Here is a 9626-nt window from a genome sequence, read left to right as displayed (position 1 = left end):
CACCTGCCCTTGAAGCTGGCTGGACCACAGACATGCAGTGTGTCTCAGGGAGGTCGCTTTACTTCTCTGGGCCTCAGTTTCCCCTATGGTCTAGATCAGTGCTTTGCAGATTCTGTCCATAAGGCCTGCCTCTGGCCACAGTAGACAGGGCCCTGTCCCTGCCCGGATTCAGCGGCAGCAGTCTTGTCTTTTCTCTTTTCTTTCGGAGGGGAAGATTCTGAGGTGGTGAATATGATTTGAAAACCATTTTGAGATCCTTTCTACTCTAATCTTGTTAATGTTTGTATTTCACTCACCCCCTAGTTGCTTGCAGGAATATGACATCTTACACAGAGTCTTCTCAATAAACATATGGGGAATGGGATTGAATGGCTGTGCTGGGAAGCAGAGAAAGGGCAAGCAAGCTGGAAGTAAATGGCCAGGAGGAAGCCAGGACAGGGGGCCTGGAACAAGCTTCTAAGGTGAAGATGGTCTTTGAAAAGGGGTTGAGGCTGCCTCCAGTCTGCGGTTTCTGCTCCCTTCCTCCTCTGGGTTCCCTCCTGGCTTGCACCACCACCTCTTCCACAAGCCTCCTGCGGGGGCCACAGTGTCCTTGCACAAACCCTGCCCCCGTCCCCTGCTGCCAGGGCCGCCCACGCGGCTGGGTGGACTTGAGTCTGGCAGATGGAGCTCTCCCAGAACGAGGTTCGAAAGGGCCTTGGGGCTGGCATGGAGCAGAACTCTCGGCCTGGTCTGCGGGCCCAAAGCCAGGTGGGCCCCCCAAGGCAGGTCTTCCCGAAGCTGGAGGCATCTGCACGGCTTCTCTGGGTGCCCTGGGAGGGGAACGGACTTGGTGTGCCTTTGTCAGATGCAGTGTGTGCTTTCCGTCGTGTGGGTATGTTAGTTCTGCTTGCAGATCTTGGCTCCTCCTGGAGCTACAAATTAGACTCTAGCCTTCATCCTGTAGCCGGGCTTCCATGCCCCAGGGTAACAGGGACCACCCTGGATCGTGCAAGTGTGGCCGCCCACAATTAGAAAAGTCTGTGTTTTGCATGGTTTAACTCTGACCCGGGTAAGAAAAGGCCCGAGCAGTACAAAGGGGAACCATGGTGACAGCCCCAAGAAGTTCCATCAGGGACACTTAACTAACATGATGTTTGAATTTCCTCGTCATAGGCATCATCCCAGCACCGGCCCGCCTCTGAACGGCGCTCAACGCTATTACCATCTGCCAAGTTCCTGGGGCGGCTCTTCATAGTCATTCGTGCATTCACCTCAGAAGGTCTCAGCAGGAAAGTCTTTTATCTTTTTTTAAGAACCTACTATGTGCTGGGCACTTTATCAACTTTAGGTACTTTACAAACTTTATTTTATTTAGTCATCATGACAACCCTGTGGAGTTGACGCTTTTGGCTGCAAGTAACAGAGACCTCAACAATACTGAACTGAGCCCAGGGTCCTTCACTGAACAATGAAGGAACTGATGATCTCAGGGAATAGTCCAGGGGTAGCTGCCTGCAACTGCTGAATTGTGTGGCCAGGACCCAGGTTCTTGCCATGTTCCCATTCTACCACCTTCAGCGTGTTGGCTTGGCTAGTTATCTTCATCGCAAGGTGTCCTCTATTGCTCCAGCCATCGTTCCAGACAGCACATCCAGTGGCAAAAGGATAATTACTGGGGCGCCTCAGGGGCTCAGTCGGTTTCAGCTCGGGTCATGATCTCAGGGTTGCGGGATCGAGTCCTACATCAGGCTTTGCACTCAGTGCAGAGCCTGTTTGAGATTCTCCCTCTCGCTCTCCCTCTGCCCCTCCCGCTTGTGCTCTCTCTCTAAGATAAATAAATAAATCTTAAAAAAAAAAAGAGAGAGTCTCAAAAGGACAGTTATTTCCTCTCATGTGTTAAGAGCAAGGGAGTACATCCTAGAACAGCTCTCCACCCTCCCCCGCAAAAGATCCCTCCTCACATCTCATTGACCAGAATTGGGCGGCAGATCCATCAGAACATTAATCACTGGCAAGGGGAATGGCATACCAAGATTAGTTTAGACTAAATGGGGTTTCCCCCTCCCACCCCAGGCACCTTCAGGAGTGGGTGGACTCCTGAAAGAAAAAATCAGAGCATTAAGGAAAAAGCGGGAGTGACCATCAGATGTCTACCATGTGGGCAATTATCACACACCCCATTTTACAGATGGAAAAATTGAGGCTATGAGAGATGAAGCAGTGACTTAAAGTTACAGTAAGATGTCAAGTTAGGAATTGTTTGACTCCAAAACCCTGGCTCTTTCTACTATAGGATGTACCAAGCATTATCCTATATGTGCTTATGAGTAAGAAAGATTGGTATACCCACATCTACTTCAAATTCTTGTTGGAACAAGGGAGGGTGTAAATAATATCCACATACACTCACATACTGTTTTACTGTCAATAAAATTATGTCATAAGAATTTATATTCAGGTATGTTCATTTGACCTGCATTTATCTAAGGCCTTCCAGAGACTTTGACTCTGGGAACAGACTGGTAAGACCTAGCCTTGAACTTTAGAGAGTCCCTGATGAGGGATTGTGTGAACAGACAGGTACAACTCTTTGCAATATATGCAGATTGCCATGGAAGTATGGAGCCAGGAAATGCTAGAGACCAGTATCACAGGAAAGGTAAAAACTGCGTGGGGTTTTGAGAGATGCATAGAAGTTTGCTCAAAGAAGAAGAGGGGACAAACATCTCTTCTAGGCAGAGAAAAGAGCCCTGCAAAGGCGTGGGCTTGAAAGGTCATGTTGTGTTTGAGGAACAAAGGGGGACTTAATGTGGTCAGAAAGTAATCGAGGAGCAGGAAGAGGCAGAGATGGGGTTGTCGGCTGTTTCCCAGGAGTCTTGCCTTCTAAGCTGAGGAGTTTGCCTGCATTCTGTTAGGCACCTGACAGATTTTGAAGCAGGAAAGTGAAGTGATCAAATGTGAATGATTTTGAAGATTTGGAACCCCCTGATGAGTCCAAGTGAATGTGAGTGGACAATGCGGAAGGGAGGAATCCATGGCTCAGACACAGATTTGTGCTTCAGATATACGGATTCCAGAATAAGTTAAGAGAAGTCACTGACAAGGAATGATGCCTCCCCCGTATCAGCACCATGTCCAGCTGTAATTGGGGCCAAGGTGCCTGTATAGGGATGTGCAGAAACTTGCACAGCTCAAGACTATGAATAGCTTGATTAATGTATCCATACTGAATAAACACACTTACTCTGAGATTATTATTAAAAGCTAGCATCTGTTAAGGGCTTGCTACATTTTAGGAGCTCTGCTAAGTCCTGCATTGTCTTATTTAATTCTTATTTAAACCCTGTAAGGAAGGTTTAAACTAAATTATATGAAATTACCGATATTTGATGTGTTTGACTTATGAAAACTGATGAGGAAGCCTGGAGGTTGGCTCAAGTCACACAATCACACGTAGCAGACCAGGATTCGAACCCAGGTCTGATAAGGACTCTGGAGTAAGGCGATCCTAAGTTCCCACTGTGGTCCCCACTTACTAGCTGTGTGTCCTGGGACAAGTTACTTAACCTCTCTGAGCTTCTGTTTCTTCACTTACACGATGAGGATAATAACTGAACCCACTTCATTAGGTGTGGGTTAGAAGAGGGACTGCTTAGCACAATGCCAGACACAGAAGAGGTGCCTGATGAATGTTAGTCGTGTCTATCATCACTGCTATTAATATTCCAAAGCCTGGACTTTGAAGCACCTCTCCCAACCTACTGGGAGGGAGATGCCTTCTGGAATCAGTGTGTCCCCCAGGTGGAAAGGAGAGATTTTACTGCAGGAACCAGATCAGCATTACTGGTAAGTAATGTTCAGGCTCACAGGGAGAGGAGAGCCAGGAGCTATGTCCTCTTGTTTCCGATACTTGCACTCAGGGCAGCCTTCCTAGGAAGCTACTTCTGCCTCCTTTTCCCAGGAACCAACCTGAATGGGGTGTATTTCCAGGATACCCTAGCTGCTTTTGCTTTCGAGAACCACATGCATCAGCGAGGGGTCCTGCGAGGCGCCATTGCCCTTAGGCCTCGTGTACGCACTCTGGCTTTGTGTACAGATGTCTCTGATACATGGGTGCGTGCAGCTGTGTGTATGGGTCTCTGGGCCAGAGTAGGGCTGCACTGGCACGGCCTGGGGGCTGGCACCACCTCTGGCAGCCTCAGCCCCAGGACACCTTTGGCTTATTACATTCCACGCTTGGGTGGGGCTCCTGCCTGCCCGCTGGGTATGGACTCCCAGCTCTTCTGCATCTAAATCTCGAGTGTTCACTCTTTAGACAGAAATTACAAGTGCTGCTAGCTTGAGAAGGCAGTTCAAAGCCTGGCCCCCAGCAGTTCTCAGCGTATCTCCTGGAGCTGGGCTGCTTCTGAGCCCAGACCCACACAGAGGCAACTGTGATAATGAAAGGCTGAAAGCAGTCAAGAACAGGCAGGCCACCTAGACCACACCTTTGCTGCAGCACTCTTGGATGCGTGCAGATCTTCCCCCACCGTCTGCCCCTTTGCTTGGCTGGACTCTTGTATAAGACCTGGCTGCCCCCAGTTCAGTCTCTCTAAAAAACATGTTCAGTCCCCTCCAGAGAAACTCAAAACACAGACACTCCTTATGCGTTTTCCTGGAAACATTCTATAGCTCCAGCCTGGGAAAGCTTCCAAAACTTTTCCGAACCAACGATGATGATGATGATGATGATGATGGTGATGATGATGATGATGATGATGATGATAAAGAGGTAGGGGGAGGAGAGAAGCTTGGGCAAACGCTCCTGTTGATTAATGTTCAAGGGAAGAGACTTGGATTGTAGGGAAAGGAAAAAGGAAGGGTTTTCAGGTCAATTTAAACATTTGTGCTGTTTGCTTTAAAGGCAATTTCAAAATAGTTGGCCTCCCCCAAAGCTATTTTTTTGGAATCTACCCAGAGGGCAAACACTTACCCTTCCTTCCCCCATCTGGAAAGTTTTCACACCAGAGGCCCCACTCATTCCTGAGCTCTGGCTTCAGAAAGAAGGACTTTCCCAACCTTCCAAGATTCCCTGCCCTCCCTCACCCTGCTGACCCCGAAGGAGTTATGTTTGCTCCACCCAGCAGCAGCTGCATTCCAGCTGTGGGGCTATTACCAAACATTTAGGAAGCCTCTGGCTGGGAAGGTAAAGGAGGAATGTGTCCTCACTACACGTGGATGCCGGCTAACCCTGCCGAAGCAGCAGGGACGCATTTTTGACTTAGGGTACCCCCCCAAGTCTACTGTGCAGAAGAGCCCGTTGTCAGCTTATAGCACGAGTTTTCAGTGGTCCCCCAGATAAAAGTGCTGACCAGCCTGACCCCCCTCACTGTGAAACACAAGAAACCCAATTCAGACATTTCTGTGAAGATTCAAAAATATTTTCACTTACTCATGAGCTCTCTCGTCTTTTTAATTAAAGCACAACATCTTGCTCAAAACAAGCCTTTGGAACAGCAGAGTAAACAGAACCTTAATTTAGGAATTGCCAGCCGATCTCCACTACTGTGCAGGTTACGACAGCCGTGGGGAGGCAGATGAGGGACTAAAGGTCTCCGGGGAGGCTCCCGGCCTTCCCAGAGAGGGTCGCTGTGCCTGACCATTCAGATGGAGATGGGGGGGCGGTGCTCAGAGACCAGCGAGGATCCTTTAAATACATAGAAGTTGGCCAGACAGGGCAGGCCAGAGCAAATGGCTTTTCAGGCAGCCGAAGCCCTCAGCAGCTGTCAGACCAACGGCCCCCACGCGCGCCTGGTGGCCGGGAGTGCGGCGGCATCCGCTGGGGCCTCTCCCCTCGCTTGCTCTCGTCGCCATCATGTGACCTTCTGGGACGGCACCGTAGACCCTCGGGGTAATGACACCATCTCACTACCTGGTTTCAGAACGGCTGGCCAGCAGCTGCCGAGCTAGCTGCCCGCTGTCTTGCCCAAACCGCTTCATTTCCTGGCTCCTGAGATTCTGTACCTTTTCACTAGCGCCATCGGCCACCCAGCCGGACAGCAACAATTAACCGCCGTGGGAATGCATCCAGGGGGAGGAACCCCACGAAGTCCTCCATTAATTCCTGGGGCTGAAAGCGGATATGGAAATTTAGCTGGAGCGCTGGTGGCCTGTGTCCCAGGGGGCCACCCAGCTATTGTGAAAATGCCCTCTCCCTTCTTCCTGCTCCTGCTGTCCCACTTCAAACACTCCCTGGGACCCACCTTTTTAACACCTCCAGGGCCACCGCGGCCACCCCCCCCCATTGACCCATCCACCCACTTCTCCAGGTCTTTTGAGAGAGCAGGCGGTCCGGTTGCCATGGAGAGTGCCCCACCCCCCCCATACCATTTGGGGCTTTGAGACCCTAGAAGGAAAGCACCAGGAAACCCCAAAGCGTTCTCCCTCCCGAAAACAATAGCTTCCAGGGTCTGTGCCAGACACAATCACAGCACCCGAAATAGACTCATTGTCCTCTTGTGCAATATCCAGGAATTTGGTGAAACTCATCATTTTTCAGGTTACCGATAATGCAAGTCTGGAAACTGAAACAGGAAGGAACACAGGCTGAAAAAGCTTTTCTCCAGCCCACTGCGTTCCTCTCTCCAGATGCAAGATAGGGGTTTTTTTTGTTTGTTTGTTTTTTGTTTTTTTTTTTTTTCCAGCAGTACTTTGGTGGGGTTAAAATTAGCTGGCAGCATTCTGGTCACATGCTAGACAGCAAAACAAAAGGGAGTTGTTCCCTGGCAGCTCCTGAAGCAGCCCCAACAGACCTTCCTAATCCATGGACTTCTGGGAAGCTGGCTCCTCGGGCCCTGGTACAGAGGGGCTGTGCCGCCAAGTCCCCCTGTCGTCACCCTGTTGTCACAGGGCAGAGCACGGGCGGTGTCCAGGCTGTTCGGAGCTGGCCTCCATCTGGGAAGGCACTCAAGGGCCACAAGATGGCTTTTGCAAATCTTCCCATTTGGAAGAGAGGAAGGCTGAAAAAAAGGAAGAACTTTGAAGCCAACAAATCAGCAAGCACCACAAGGACATGGAGAGAAAGAGGAAGGGCAGTGTCTGAAATCGTGGAAGGGGGCCTCGCCTTCGGGGGGAACGGGCTGCTTTGGGCATGCTTGAAACCTAAAAAAATCATACATCCAAGATATACGTGGCTAGCTTTTCGGATGGATTCTTTATTTCCGGACCCTGATGATAGGGCTCATCGTGATCTGCTTTGTTCTTGCAGTTTAAAACTGTCACCAGAAGCCCTGCATGAAAAACGCAGCCTCTGATTCATGCGCACAGTCAGGAAACATCCCTTGCGCTCAGCACAGAAACATGTCCGTCAACTTGGGAAAGGAATCACCGCCACGAAATGTGCTTTTGGCTTTGCCAACGCTTAGCAGCTGCCAGAGCCAAAAACCCAGCTGCCTGGATTGTCTGGGGAAGGTGGTGGCTGGGGTGGGGGTGGGGGTGCTGTGGAGAAAGAGGGGCTTTCTGAATCACCTGATCTGTGCCTCTACCTCCTGTTTAATTCCAAGCCAAAACCCACCCGAAAAGTCTCGAGGGCCAACTGCTCCTAAAAATCGTGTTTAACACTACCCCTTCAAGCTCTGAGCCTGCTGTCAAGGTGAAGCAGATGGCTTTTATTGATTAATTTATTTATTTGGAAGAGGCTACTTTGAAGTCAGGAAATTCCAGCGAGACAGAGTGCGTTGCCCTGGCCAGAACTGGTGTGACAATCATAAGCAGACACCCAGAGAGAGGTGGGTTAGAAGAAACTGCAGCTAAGCTCTAGGAACTTGGATTTTTCGTCTTTTCCCCTGCCCCAGCCTCTGTGTCAGCCGAGCGCTTATGAAGAAATAGCCCCTTTGGCTCAACATTCTGTGGTATTCAAGGGTTTGGGTGAGCTATGTAGGGCCCGCTTTGTCGAAAGGGCTTCATAAACCAAACAGGGCTCTGACTTGGATCTCATCCTGAAGCCCTCCTTATACAGACAGACCCAAACAGAAATTTCCCCTGGCCCTAATGCCCAGCGCATAAAGTCCTCTTTAATAAACATACACCATTTTTCAGTGGAACAGCCTCAAGGTGTCAAAAGTACATAAAGGTCTGAAAGCTGAAACCCTAGATAAACAGTGGGCTGAAATATATTTAGCAGAAAATATTGAAAGCCACAGGAAAAATATGTTCTCTTCCTGGGATGTTAACGAAAGGTTTAAGTTCAGGAAACCTTCAGGAAAGAGCAAGTGGGGTTGAGGAATAATACTGTTCAATGTAAATAAATCCCCAAACCTCTTTGGCCTTCCTGGGCCTTGCCTGGAATGGAGTATTTCATTTTTTTCCCCATTAAACAGGCCACCCGGAGAGTTGGCATTGGAGACCTGAACATGTACCAAATCTGAATGTGCTATTTTGTTTCTGTACATTGAATCAGGCCGTGTTTCAAAGAGCAGCTTGTGCAAAATGGGGGGGGGGCACATCCGGACCCGTGCGCCCTCACTCACAGTGTCAATGACAGATCGGTTTCACCTCCGATCCCCCAGTGTCTCGTCCCTGACAGGAACATAGCCTCCGTTATTGTTGCCCAAGGTGACGTCATGCTCGTTCTTAAACCCAGGGTTCTCAGGGACTCGGTTGTGCCTCTCCTGCAATAAAATGGCTTCAGAAAGACCCACGTTTCCTGCCGTCTCAAGGTAGGGAGAGAGAGAAAGAGAGACAGAGAGAGCGCGAGCGCAGGACAGGGCAGGCAGCCACTCTCCCTAAGATGGATGCTGCATGATGTAAGCGGCTGGCTAAATAGCTGGCATCCTTGCAGTTTTAAGTTGCCAGCAAAATATTATTAAAAAGATAAAATACACGCAAACCGTGCAGAATGTAAGTCTGCTGTGTTTACATCCGGGTTTTGATGACTCAAAGACTTACACTCGGGCTCGCTGAAAAGCTCTATTAAAAATACAGCTTGGTGAAAGCCCCCAGGGAGCAGGAAGCCGGGCCGGCGGGGGGGGGGGGGGGGTGGGGGGGGGGGGGGGGGGGGGGGGCGGTGGGGGCGGGGGTGTGGTGACCCGCCTGGGACGGCGCTGAGGCCGGCGGTCCCGGCTGCCACTTCAGGCCCGGGAAGTGCTTCGAGGTTAAGCTTCTCTCGGCTTTGGAACCAGAGCAGGCAGGGTTAACCTTTTTCCAGAACATTTATTTCACCATCTCACTGACTGGAGGGAGGAGGGGCAGGAGGCAGAGCGAGAGCCTGCCGCGCTGAGAGGCTGCGGATCACAAGGCCATTCTGATAGCCTCCTGTCCCCATGGCAACTGCAACGGCATTTATCAGTTCCTTCTGCGCACAGGCACAGCAAATCTGCATTGCACATGGCAGGCTTCCAGCATTTCAAATGAAAGAGCACTTTGAACGGCTGCCAAGTTTGGAAGGAGCAGAACTGTCAGGGCTGCTTAAAGCTGGCAGTTTATACTGGGGAGGCTTTCGCTTCCCAGAATCCTCCGGGCCTGGCGAGCTGCCAAGTACTTAGCGGAAGCTAAAAAGTAATTCGCTCCCCTCCCTCCTCTCCCCTCCCCTCCTCCCCTCTTCCCCTCCCCCTGCTCACACTCCCCCTCCACGCCATTCACCGCAGTGCTCTCAAAATTTTCCACAT

The 9626-nt window shown here is 50.4% G+C and overlaps 1 long non-coding RNA gene across 1 annotated transcript; it reads right to left on the bottom strand.

Annotated features, from left to right (window-relative positions):
* Positions 1-5423: 5423 nt before the first annotated feature.
* On the bottom strand, positions 5424-8971 carry LOC141373184 (uncharacterized). The gene is made up of 3 exons (XR_012378888.1): positions 8490-8971; positions 6349-6980; positions 5424-6091 (listed from the first exon to the last, which is right to left on the bottom strand). It is a non-coding gene; the product is annotated as an uncharacterized lncRNA (long non-coding RNA).
* Between the last annotated feature and the right edge of the window lie 655 nt (positions 8972-9626).

The sequence above is a fragment of the Callorhinus ursinus genome, unplaced genomic scaffold, assembly GCF_003265705.2.
Source record: "Callorhinus ursinus isolate GAN/ISIS: 27379988/994484 unplaced genomic scaffold, GSC_fseal_2.0 scaffold8, whole genome shotgun sequence".
NCBI lineage: Eukaryota > Metazoa > Chordata > Mammalia > Carnivora > Otariidae > Callorhinus > Callorhinus ursinus.
Note: the sequence above shows the minus strand (reverse complement) of the source record. Positions and strands in the feature narration are given on the sequence as shown.